This window comes from Corylus avellana, chromosome ca2 (genome assembly GCF_901000735.1).
Source record: "Corylus avellana chromosome ca2, CavTom2PMs-1.0".
Taxonomy (NCBI): domain Eukaryota; kingdom Viridiplantae; phylum Streptophyta; class Magnoliopsida; order Fagales; family Betulaceae; genus Corylus; species Corylus avellana.
This window is the reverse complement of record NC_081542.1, coordinates 3,095,923-3,102,659: the sequence shown is the minus strand read 5'-3', so window position 1 is coordinate 3,102,659 and position 6,737 is coordinate 3,095,923. Positions and strand designations below refer to the sequence as shown.

Genomic DNA, 6,737 nt, shown 5'->3' with positions numbered 1-6,737 from the left:
TTTTTTCTTTTAATATTTTTTATTTTAAGAATAATACCGTTTCAGCTACAGTGCCGTTCCGCGCTGTTGGCAAATGGGGCCTTCAAGTTCAAGCCACCTCCTCTCTCTCTGAGTAATGGCACTCCTGCTGTTATCCTGTCCATCCATTCACTAAAGCACACGCCCTAGTCCCACGTGTTTTGCTTCTCCAAACGTTGCCTTCCAAAACGTTTAGTCAGGCTTTACGTGTTTGCTACTTGTCGTTTTGTGGTTCACCTCGGCGCGTTCGCGATTCCCGGTACTATCACTATATATATTGAGGGATTCGACTATTTTTTATATATATATATGAATATATGATACCCAGCTCTCTTCTCCTCCTCTTTCCCAAGCCATGGCCACCATTTTCTACAGCTTATTCAAGCTACAGGTACTCTTGTTTTTGCCTTTTCTTCTTCCCTCTGCAAATTCAGTTTCTTTCCAAATATCTCGCTTTGAATCCAACGCGTCCAACATACTCTATCAAGGAGAGGCTGCACCATCTGATGGAGCCATTGAGATGAACACACTCAATTATTTCTCCCGTGTTGGCCGGGCCACCTATGCGGAGAGGGTGCCACTCTGGGACTCCAGTTCTGGAAACATCTCCGACTTCACAACACATTTCTCCTTCATCATTGACACCCTAGGCCAACATACTTATAGTGATGGGCTTGCATTCTTCCTCGCTCCTGTTGGGTTTGAAATCCCACCGAATTCAGGTGGTGGCTATCTTGGCCTATTCAACTCCACAACCACGAATTCATCTCAGAACCAAATTGTTATTGTGGAGTTCGATTCTTTCGCTAACCAGGAATGGGATCCTCCGGTTGAGCATGTGGGGATTAACAGCAACTCAATTGCTCCTGCCGTTTTCACACCTTGGAATGCCAGCTTCCACAGTGGAGACACTGCTCATGTATGGATCACCTACAATGCTTCTACCAAGAATTTGAGCGTCTCTTGGTCCTACAAAAGGACTTCTAGTTCTCAGGAGAATAATAGTCTTTCCTACCCCATTGATCTCTCCAAGGTTCTGCCTGAGTATGTCACAATTGGATTTTCAGCTGCATTTGGTTACTATGCAGAAAAACATACGCTTCTGTCATGGGAATTCAACTCAAGCTTGGATATAAAAGGGACAAGTGGAAAGAAAGAAAAAAATACAAGATTAATCATGGGTCTCGCAGCTTCTGGTAGTGTTTTGATAGTTGGGTCAATTATATCATTTGCAATAATATTCTGGAGGCATAAGCAAAAGAGAAGAGAAACAGCAGAGACAATGAACTTTACATCGATGAACAACGATCTACAAAGAGGAGTGGGACCAAGAAGGTTTTCTTATAACGAGCTTGCTTCAGCTACCCACAACTTTTCAAAAGAGAGGAAGTTGGGTGAAGGAGGGTTTGGCGCTGTTTACAAGGGGTATTTAACTAATCATTTAGACATGCGAATCGCTGTAAAAAAAATCTCAAAGGGGTCGAAACAGGGGAAGAAAGAATATATGACCGAGGTGAAGATCATTAGTCGGCTAAGACACCGGAATCTTTTGCAACTCATAGGATGGAGCCATGACGACAAAGGTGAGTTTCTACTTGTCTATGAGTTTATGCCAAATGGTAGCCTTGATGCACACCTCTTTGGGAAGATGAGTCCTCTCCCTTGGGTAATGAGACACAAGATATCCCTTGGATTGGCCTATGCATTGCTTTATCTTCATGAAGAATGGGAGCAATGTGTGGTGCATCGAGATATCAAATCCAGCAATGTCATGCTAGACTCTAGTTTCGTTGTCAAGCTTGGTGACTTTGGATTAGCTTGGCTTATGGATCACGAGGTAGGTCCCCAAACAACTAGGTTGGTCGGAACTTTTTAGGATACATGGCTCCAGAATACATAAGCACAGGTAGAACTAGTAAAGAGTCGGATGTATATAGTTTTGGGGTTGTTGCGTTAGAAATTGCTACCGGAAGAAGGTCAGGTTATCCTATTGAAAAGGATTCTGACATAGGGTTGGTCCAATGGGTTTGGAATCTTTATGGGAGAAGAGATCTTCTTTTGGCCGTGGATGAGAAGATGCAAAATGAATTTGACGAAAAACAGGTGGAGTGCTTAATGATTGTTGGACTTTGGTGTGCTCACCCAGATCGTTGTCTCAGGCCCTCCATTAGGCAAGCAATTCACGTTCTTAATTTTGTTACAACAACACCAAATCTTCCAATACAGATGACTGTTCCTTTGTGTCTCCCTACAGTCAGCTCTGGTGTACCTTTGATAACTACAAGCCTTGAAGAGGGTCGTTAAACAAGTGAACCATCTTGGTTTGTGAAAGTACTATATATATGAAGATCATCAGCGACTACAATACTCTCTAGATCTTCTCTAGAATTGTCTCCTTGCTGGCTTTTCCTGATCAACTTCCACTGCAGGTGATCTCTCCTCTTCTTCTTTTAGAAGTCTCTCTTTGCAGCTTTGTTTACCCATTTAATGAGTCGCTTGAACCTTTGTTAAGATTGGCGGACTTCGTCCCTGTGTGTAAGCATTTGGGTGTTCATTGGATGCACAATAAGAACATTATCTGATTTGGTCTAAGCGTGTGCTTTGAGCGTCGACATTGAGAGTTTGTATGTTGTGAATCCATTAGAGAAAGAGCTCCCTGTTAATTAGTACGTAAGATTAATTTGTGTGCTCGTTTATTTACCTTTTTTTACCCGTGTTTCTTTTAAACGCTGTTAATTTTATTATTTTCGTCGTTTGTTTTAGGTGCAGCTAAATTCTTAGCCTTTCAATAAAAACGTTAACGTTCTTGTCGTTTATTATTAAATCCCTATAAACATATAGAATTCCTGACATTGTGGTCTAAAAATATTTTTTCTATCATTATTCTTAATATAAAATTATTGAAAGTTAAAACTTTTAAGATGAAGGTCATGTTTCAAATCCATATATTATCTCTTATTATATCGCAAGCTTATTGGTTGGGTCAATGCATGCACAAAGACCAATATTAGAAGTTCATATATACCTAAAATGAAAAATGTAAACCATCCGGGATAAAGACTTGGCTTACTTTAGTAAAGCAAAATATAATGTTGAGAGTTTCTAGAATTGTCGTTGAAAACATTTATGTTGTAGTAGGAAATTATTAAAATCAATGTGTCGCTTGCAGTGGTGGATCTAGGAGTTCATTCTACCATGGGCGTCAATAAAATAATAAAATATAATGATAAAATAATTTTTTTTCTCTTTATATATTATATTTTTATTATAATATAGTAAATACAATCAAAAAAAGAAATTATACCACAATATATGTATCACAAAAAGTATATTTATATGCTAAATTGATATATTAGTTACCATGTAGGCACTAGTACAAAAGTAAAGGAAAATACAAAATACAAAGTGCCTAAAATTGAATTTTATGCGGTCTTAGAAAAACAAAATCATCAAGTATCAAATATGAATCGAAGCTTTTAGTAATTTCTCTTTCAATGTAGACAAGTAAATTATCTTCAAGAAATTCATCTTCCATTTTGTTACGAAGTATTATTTTAATAATTGTTTACTTCTCATACTCTAATGATATTATAATAAAATTATTAGCATATTCCGATAACTATTAGCCTAAAATGAATTAATAAAAAGAACCAATCTAAGATTGGCAATAATCTTCTGAAATTCGTTGATGCTTGACAAAATCCCAAAGTATATAAAACACAAAAAAAAAACAATATTGTTTTAGAATAAGATAAACAAAATGATGAAAATGAGAGATATATCTCAATTAAAAAACTTAAATTATAACCAAGACAAATTAAGGGCACTGTCATAACCAAGACAAATTAAGGCGTTAATGGCTTTAATTATAAACTTTACTCTCAACTTATTCGGTTGGGTACTTGGATTATGACAAGGAAATGCCAAATATTGATAAATAAACATTAAATTTCTTGATTTTTTTATTTATTTTTATTTTATTTTTTATTTTTAAATGTGAAACCAAGAAACCGAAATAGCTGGAGGAGTTTTTTTCTTTTTTTCTTTTTTGTAACAAAATTTTGTTACCTGAGGCAATAAACAATTCATGCCAGAAAAATACTTAAAAAGAAAAAAAACTTTTAATTTCTTTTTACTAGGGGCGACCGCCCCCAGGTCGCCCCCACTTCTCTCCGCCACTGGTCGCATGCCAACTTTTGAGGGTTAACTCCACAATCGATCTCTACTATGCGGGTCAACTTCTGTCACTGAATTTGACAATTCAAAACTCAACAAATATGTTTTAACCATTTTCTTGTGGCTCCATTGTATGATACAAAAATAAAACTTGACCATTAGATCAATATGTCGTAATCAAGTTATTATACGTATATGACCAGGGCCGACTCAATGGCTAGGCCATTGAGGCAGTCACCTAAGGCCCTAGTTAGTAAGGCCTAAAAAATTTTTTAATGAGGCCCAAAATTTTTTTTAATAAGGTCTAAAAAAAATTTTAATTTTATTTTAACTCAATGAATAATTTTTTTTTTTTAAAAAATAAGGCCCAAAATAGCCTCTGAAATAAGGTTCCAATATAACAAGCCAATTGTAAAATAAGACCAATTAACCCAAAAAAAACTAATATGCCATATCAATTTTTTTGGGCAACTAATTAAAAGTTAAACTTTGAAGTCATGAAACAACAATGATAATGATAATAATAATAATATTATAAAAATATAATAATATTATTAAAATAAATATTATTTAATTAATATTTAAATATTTAAAAAATAAGATCTAACTTCAAAATTTCGCCTAAGACCCTCAAATACATTGAGTCGGCCCTATATATGACACATAATTTGGAATTAGTGTATATCAAATTAATGATCAATTTATATGGATCTCATCGTTGACACTATATATTTTGCAGGCAATAGATCAGCATCAAATTTGTCTTTATATTAGCACGAATATAATTCTCTTCCAAAATTGAAACGATCGATGAGCACCATAAGAAAAAAAAAATTGATATTATATAAGCCTCGACGTATGATCATTCAAGTGCCACTTCAATGCAATAGCTCTTCAATTCTCCTTGTCTCTCTTTCCCAAGCCATGGCCACCCTTTTCTATAGCCTATTCAAGCTACCACTCTTCTTTTTGCCTTTTCTTCTTCCCTCTGCAAATTCAGTTTCTTTCCAAGTACCTCGCTTTGAATCCAACGCGTCTAACATAGTATATCATGGAGATGCTGCACCTTCCGTTGGAACCATTGAGATGAACAAAGTAAATTATCTATGCCGTGTAGGTTGGGCTACCTATGTGGAGAGGGTGCCACTCTGGGACCCCCACACCGGAAATCTCTCCGACTTCATAACTAATTTCTCCTTCATTATTGAGACCGAAAGCTTTGGTTCTGTTTATGGTCATGGGCTAGCATTCTTCCTGGCTCCTGTTGGGTTTGAAATCCCACCGAATTCAGCAGGAGGCTTCCTAGGCCTTTTCAACACCACAACCAGCGATTCATCTAAGAACCAAATTGTTCTAGTGGAGTTCGATATGGGATTCTCTGTTTGAGCATGTGGGGATTAACAACAACTCTATCTCTTCTGCCGTTTACAACTCTTGGAATGCTAGTTTACACAGTGGAGATACAGTAGATGCATCGATTGTCTACAACGCTCATACAAAGAATTTGAGAGTTTCTTGGTCCTACCAAAGAACTTCTATTTATAAGGAGAATACTATTCTTTCCTTCCATATTGATCTCTCCAAGGTTTTGCCTCAATGGGTCACAATTGGATTTTCAGCTACTACGGGAATGAATGTAGGGCGTCATACGGTTCTGTCATGGGAATTCAGCTCAAGCTTGGATATAATTAAAGAGACAAGTGGAAAGAAAGCAAAAGATACAAGATTTATAGTGGGTCTGACAGTTTCTGGTGGTGTTTTGATAGCTGGGTTGATTGTAGCATTAGCAATATTCTGGAGGCACAAGCAAAAGAGAAGAGCAACAGCAGAGACAATGAACCTAAAATCGATAAATGACGACCTAGAAAGAGGAGCGGGACCAAGAAGGTTCTCTTATAGCGAGCTTGCTTAAGCTACCTACAACTTCGCAAAGGAGAGAAAGCTGGGCAAAGGAGGGTTCGGAGCGGTTTACAAGGGGTATTTAACTGATTTAGACATTATAATTGTTGTGAAGAAAATTTCAAGGGCGTCTAAACAAGGTAAGAAAGAATACATCACTGAGGTGAAGATCATTAGCCGGTTGAGGCACCGGAATCGTGTGCAGCTCATAGACTGGTACCATGACAAAAGTGAGTTCCTACTTGTCTACGAATTTATGCCAAATGGTAGCCTTGATGCTCACCTCTGGGGTAAGAGGAGTCCTCTCTCTTGAGTAGTGAGATACAAGATATCCATTGGGTTGGCCACTGTGTTGCTCTATCTTCATGAAGAGTGGGAGCAATGTGTGGTGTACCGGGATATCAAATCCAGCAATGTGATGCTAGGCTCTAGTTTCCGCGTGAATCTTGGTGACTTTGGTTTAGCTCGCCTTATGGAACACGTCAATAATTTATTTTTTGAAATTTAATATATTTAAATATTTACTCTAAATATTTACTACATATATACAATACATTACATTAAAATAAATAAATTAAAATTTTGTTATAACTAAATTTAATTTTTTGATATTTTATAATGTAATATATATATATATATATATA

At 36.5% G+C, this 6,737-nt stretch overlaps 2 pseudogenes; both read left to right on the top strand.

Moving 5' to 3' along the window:
- The first annotated feature begins 373 nt into the window (after positions 1 to 373).
- LOC132172655 (L-type lectin-domain containing receptor kinase IX.1-like) lies at positions 374 to 2,435 on the top strand (annotated as a pseudogene).
- A 2,683-nt stretch (positions 2,436 to 5,118) lies between these two features.
- Positions 5,119 to 6,737, top strand: part of LOC132168472 (L-type lectin-domain containing receptor kinase IX.1-like) — a 4,033-nt pseudogene continuing 2,414 nt past the window's right edge.